Here is a 6,670-nt window from a genome sequence, read left to right as displayed (position 1 = left end):
CAGTGGGGCTGTACAAACTGATTTTCCACATCTTTTTTCTCTCCAGCTGTCAGATGAGCAGCACCAGGATTAAAACCTATTGGGACACAGCCGGGAAGGCTAACCCCGCTAACTTTATTAGCACTCACCACAGAAATAAAATGAACAGAAACAGACTCTGCTGTTCACGACTCTCATATCAGGAGACGGTTATGTGGCGGTGTGGCTGTAGGTTATTTTTCAGAGCTGAGGTGCCATTTATGTGCAGCTAAAAAGCTAATTTGAAAAGCTGATGGCCGTGTTTGCTGTTAGCTGCTGCGGTCTGCTGTTTACTGTCAATTAAAAAAAGACAAAAACAAAAAGCTGACGACTTCACAATCAAACGATTTTTTGTGGTCATCGTGTGAAGCAAATACAAAATGGAAAGTGAAACAAAGTCACAACAGGAAGGCCTGTACAACATGAAATTATAATAGTGATAATCAGACTTGATGAAATGTGTTGCTGTAGTTTCTCAAACAAATGTTGCATTTAAACTAAATATCTAATCATATTTTAGCTGGTTGTGGCACTTTGCCCGCCAGCATATGCTAGCTATGCAACTACTATGATATCATTCACTGGTTTTGGTTCTGCATTTTTAAGCCTTGGTGTTGGTGTTTAGTCTGGAATGATCTTTGGGAACCAGAAGTAACCATATTTGGACAAGAGGGCGCAGTGCTGTTATCAGCTAGCAACTCGATTAGGAAGCTGTACGGGTGCCCAGGCCTTCTTCTTCAGCTCTCTTTAGACGTCTCCAAAATGAATAATCTGCCCCATCTCACCCTGTACACATCATGCCCTCTCTCATATATCCGGTAACCTTTTTTGTCGTCCTCTTTAGCAGCTAAGGTTTCGACACACTTTTCCCAGAATATCCATTATGTTTCTTCTGATGTGGCTACATCATTCCCAGTCTTGCCTCTTGCACTCCAAACGTTCCAACCTGAGCTGTCCATCTCAGTCACTCCCAAACTTGATCACTTCACAAACCTCCATGTCTGATGAATAGTGCTCTGTACCACACAGAGAGGTCCAGTTCAGCGACTCAGGTTAGTAGAGGGAAAACCTAGCAGGATTCTGCCCATGTCAGCTGACACACATCTGACTTTAGGCCTGAATAACATCCACATCATGAGTATCACATCATCAGTTGTAAAGCTGGAGATTTTACCATGGGAGTCTGTGGCACTGACTTGCTTTTGTAGCCTCAAGTGTCTATAAAAGGAACTTTGTCCCGTCCGTCTTTCTATATTCTTATTTTCCTTTTTTAACAGCTTCCTACTTTAAAATAATATGTGTCACTTTCCATGGCTCCACCTTTTTAGACTGAATCTTTGCTGTATTATAGGAAGTAGCCTTAAAAAGTAGTACCCATGATGCCACCCAGTGGTTTTGGACTACTTTATGAATTTTTGACATTAGTGTTCTGACTGCTGCTATGCTTCTTAGAGCCATTAGCAACCTTATATGCATGTGATGCTAATTTATCAGCTAATGTTAGTTAGCTTTATGAGCTAGCTGAATTCATATATTCATGTCAGTCTTATTTCTATAGGGCCAAATCATAACAGCCGCTTCCAGGTGCTTTAAACTGTATGGGTGCTAGGTACGTACACACATATTTATTAGTTAATGCATTAAAATACTAGAATTTTGCTCATCAAACCAGATGCACAAACGTGTTTTGTGGTTTGTATCACCCTGAAAAACCATAAAACTATTATTCAGTTCATCAAAAATACTCAAAAATGCTCCAACAGTAGAAAAGGTTTAACAACATGAACTAGTGGATGAGACCTAACATAAACCGATCAACACTAGCTACCTGCGTCAAACACCGAAAAACAGTTGTGCCCCTAACTCAATTATCCAGATGGACTAATAATTTTTTAAAAAACAATCATATCACTCTGAAATATTACGAAGGAGGAAATAGTCCAAAGATGGAAGAGACATAGAGGGGAAAAACTTTTGTGTACCACACGGTAAATATGCTTTGTGATGCTGTAAAGTTGGATATTTTAACACAGTCAATGGGGACTGACATGCTTTTGGAGCCAGCCTCATTTGGCACTGTGGAGCTACAGTTTTGAGTTTTCATGTCAACCAATAGTCATGTGTTACACCTGTATTAGTTTATTGACCTGACAATTGTTTTCTAAGGCCACGTTCATCCATCTGTTCATTGGTTTTCTAGTGGGTCTGTCTGGGTCTTGGCCACAGGGTAGCAGTCTGTGCAGAGATACTGAGCTCCCCAGTCACTGCTTCCATGTTTCCAAGGTGGTCCAGTATAGCTCAATAGTGAAGTAGTGTTTGCCTCACTGGTGTAAAAAAACTTGCATTGTTCTTGGTCCACTGAAGCTCCTGACGAACACTGCTGCATACAGACGGGATTTCCTTTTATTTATAAAAGTAACAAAACATCACATTTTTTGAACACTAATGATTTTGCTACTGTTTATAACAAAAAAGTAATCTGAGTACTCTAACATGTTGCTTTGTATTGTACTACAGTGAAGATTTGTTTTGTACACAAGAAAGGTAACAGGTCTGCAGAGGCCACCTTTAATAAAGCATTTGTACTCTGAAGTCAGAGTAACGGGTGGTTTTTCAGGTTTTTCCTGTTATGCTGACGTTAAACTAAGCCAGCGTTCATTTGATAAGATGCCAAGAAGAGAAATATTAAACAAACAACTCAAATACGAGTTCATTCCATCCCTTCCTGCAAGAATCTCAGGAGATGCTGGATTTTTGTTTTCCCTTTAGCTCTTTTCACGTTGGTCCTCATCAGTCCTGTCTCCACATCATACGTCTCAGCCTGCATGAGTGCAGGTCAGAGGTCAAGTTTATTTGTATAGCCTAAAAGCTCAGATCAGATTCACCTCAGAGACTTTCCTCTGTAAAGACTGAAAACATGCGTGTTGTTTGGTAAAAGACTTCCGGGCTTGTTTGTCCCGCTGCAATCACTCGCCTTCATTTGTACATGCAATGATGCCGCCTCGCAGGTCTCTCTAACGGCTCTCTGTTTCATCAGTGGCTTCTTATTGCTCTGCTCTCCCCGTCTGCTCTTATCCACCGTCGTTTACCTCGCTGATGTTCTGTATGCTGTGCGATTAGCTGCTGTGCGTTTTCCTCCAAAGCCTGTCTGCAAACCAAATTTCCCTTATGAACAATAAAGGAAAAAATGACTGAATGACTCAGACAGGGGAGTCTGAGCGCACTACAGCGCTCCTGACTTCAGCGGCTCCCTGTGAAGTTGTTTCATTAGTTTCTATGGTAATTCAGCACAGCACTGGAAAGCAATTCAGCTCACAAGTAAAATACTTTAATTCTTTCCCTTAATGACACAGGGAGCGCTCATACTGTCATCTGTGTCATAATGGGACATGAGGAGAAGATGGAGAGAAGAAACAAAAGAGAGACAGAAAGGATGCAGAAAATAGAAAGAGCAGCTGATTAGACCGGAAGTAATAGGAGAAAAGAAAATTTTGTATTTTTAGAATATTGATTATCTGGTAATGTAGGTATTGTCTCTTATATTCAGGAGTTAAAATGAACCAGTGTTATCTGAAACCAGGGTGGTACTTTCAATTAAAGGTACAATAAGTAAAATATCTTACTTTAGAAGGAGTTGTGATTATTTTGTAGTGACTTCCATCCCTTGTGATCTTTAATCTCTACAGCACATGGATATCATGATATGACTATGACCACTAGATAGCGCTACAGTATAGAAACCATCCAGCAGCTAACATGCATGATGCCTGCTGCACAACCCCAGGTTGTTGGGGCGACACAGCCGTCACCTGATGCAGGTGGTCCAGCGAGAGAATACTGTGAGTGCAGACTGTAGATGGTGTATGAGGATATGTAAGGATGTAAGTGCAGCAGAATGTGGTAGGATGACAGCGAGCGCTGACCTTTCTGCTCTCCAGTTGTTGGTTGCTTATTCTACGATATGATTGAAAGCAGGTTACTGTTTTTACTGGTGAGGCAGATCGTATTAGACTGCAATAATGTGTATATGATTTAATAATCCCTGCATACTCCATAATATTATCTGAACCTCATATTGTTATCCTTTAACAGCTTTCTGTTTTTCACAACTCATCTCTTTGATTGCACACATTTTGATCCTATGAATTATTTGAACAGAACTGACAGTAAAGTTGGTTTTGACTGTACACATCACTGACTCTGTACAGGGTGGGATTATATGGGCAGACCATACCTGGCTATAAATTTTTAGAATCATAATACTTTACTAATTTGAGACGAAATTATGTAAATTATATAATTTTGTGAAGAGTATATGTTTAATCAACAACATTACATATTATAGCTTTAAACGATTATATAATGTTCATTTCCACCTCAATATTTTTATTCTAGCATCATACACAGTTTAAGAAGAATGATCTTTATTAATATTAAATCGGGCCTTGGTGCAGCCCCTCAGTTCATCCTCTGTGTAAAACAAGCTGTTTTAACTCCTCCTTCCTTAAGACCAAGTTTCCTTTAAATTAACTTTCTTCTGATTGCCTACCATTCACAACAACAAGCAGATGGGTGGGGTGTCTGTGCTCACCTGAGATGACCATATTAGGATCTCTTGAGCTTTGACTCACAAGCATTGCTTATATAGTGAGGCTTTAAACTTGAACATGAACATCCACCACTGATACAACAAATATGGCAAAATGTCCTCCAGGAAATCACTGTGAACTTAAGCAAAGGTTATCATCATGTAGATGTAGAAGCAAAAAAGGAAAAGAAAAGAAAATTTAAAAGAAAGAAAGAAATGCCTGAACAGAACTACTGTAGGAAAATAACTGGAATATCAACCTAACAAGAGGTTACAGAGAAAAAGTGATACAGCAGTGACCTCCAGTGGCCTCTATTTACATTACATTACATATGTTTTTTAGTTGTCTGGGCAATTAGGCTTTAGATAAATAAAATGCATCTTTCCAGCGGATTTTCAGCAAAGTATGTAAACTCTACACCATAAGGACAATAGGCTGAGGCATAACTGTAGTGAGGCAGAGATCAGGGTTTAAAACAGTTTAACAACATTGAGTGAAACTCTAATACCTTGTGTAACCCTACCAGTGCAGCAGCTTTCCTGCGCTCCAAGCTCTGCGTTGTGTTGTTTTGTGTTGGATTGGTGTGTGCAGCACAGAGACCAGTCGGACACAAGCTTTCAGTTTGTGGCTGGGATTGCACCATTGCACCATTTATTTAGACACCAGGGCATAAACCACTTCATCTCTGCTGCTGGCCCTTGCAAAGCAATTACAGTAAACACTTTGCTTAAAAATTAAAATATAGTTAAGTGCAACAAAAAAGCAAATTGTTCGAAATATAATCATGTAATTAAGGAACGTTTACAACAATCTCTGGGTCCAGGTGCACGTGTGAGACAAAATGAACATAAAAAGACTACTAGCAAACCATAGCTGAAGCGCTAATGCTTTGTCTTGTATTACTGTGCATGAATGAGCGCTCTGTTAACAAAATCGCAGCAGATATTTCCAAACAAAACATAAAACTACAAACTCCTCACACTCTCATCAGACAGTACATGAACATCTGAATACACTCAATGTATACATAATTTGACTGGACATTTTACAAAGTATAATACTTATTTTAAACGAAACTCATGGGGGATGCCACTAACAGTACTTACCTTCTTACAAAGCAATCACACTGAGTCAAGATGGCGCCCACGCAAATGAGAAACTACCATGTCCTGTGGGGACAAATGCCCCAAATTGCTCGAATTTACAGTGTATACGCAGGTCAAGAGTGTCACCCTGTGATCTGTTCAAGTCACTACATTACACTTGAAACTGGCAGGAAACTGTCAACTTGTGTTTTAAGGGGCATCTGATGAAACAAAAGTGTCTGCTGAACAGCAGACATTATTCATTAGCTGCTACTTACTTCCCACGTCTGTCATGGTCCTGGGTCATCATCATTTTTGAGTTTGTTAAGCTTTTTGTGATTTTTTGCAAAATAATGAGATTCTGATGTTTGCTGCCTCTGAGTTTTGTAACTTAAGTTCTAGTTCCTAGTTACTGTCTAACTTAGTCCTCAGTCAGTTCTCTTTGTTCGCTTGCTGTCTCATGTTTGTTTTCTTTGTTTGTGTCAGCCACTTTTGTTCCCCCCCTCGCTCTCTGTCTCTTGGCTTTGTCTGCTCTATATGCTATTGTCTTCCCATGGCAAGTTGTGTGTCTTAGTCTAATTCTCCATGTGTGTTTCTCATACTGTGAAGCATAACTGTGGCATCATGGCCCTGAGTAAATGTGGTTATCCCAGCTGGACCTAAAGAAAGCTCCAGCCGACCCAGGAGAGAAGGACAACTGCTGACTAAACAAAACCCTTAGCGATCCCTTATGGGGCAGGAGTATCGGGATAGTTGAGACGCATTTTTTTCTAAACACTGCGTCTCTGTGGCTTTTAAACCCCCAAAAATCTGCGCCATGTATAAGTAACTTCTTCAGTCTCAGCTGACTGCAGGTTTCCCCAATCTTATAAACATTTGCACAATAACTGAAACTAGCACCACTGAATGAACAATGGGCTGTGAGGTCAGCTCCTTGATGATTAATATGCAAATTGTCATGACCATTGATCAATAATC

This window comes from Rhamphochromis longiceps, linkage group LG20, assembly GCF_057381845.1.
Source record: "Rhamphochromis longiceps isolate RC_006_pf linkage group LG20, R_longiceps_female_GT1.1, whole genome shotgun sequence".
Lineage (NCBI taxonomy): Eukaryota > Metazoa > Chordata > Actinopteri > Cichliformes > Cichlidae > Rhamphochromis > Rhamphochromis longiceps.
This window is presented reverse-complemented; position numbering follows the sequence as displayed.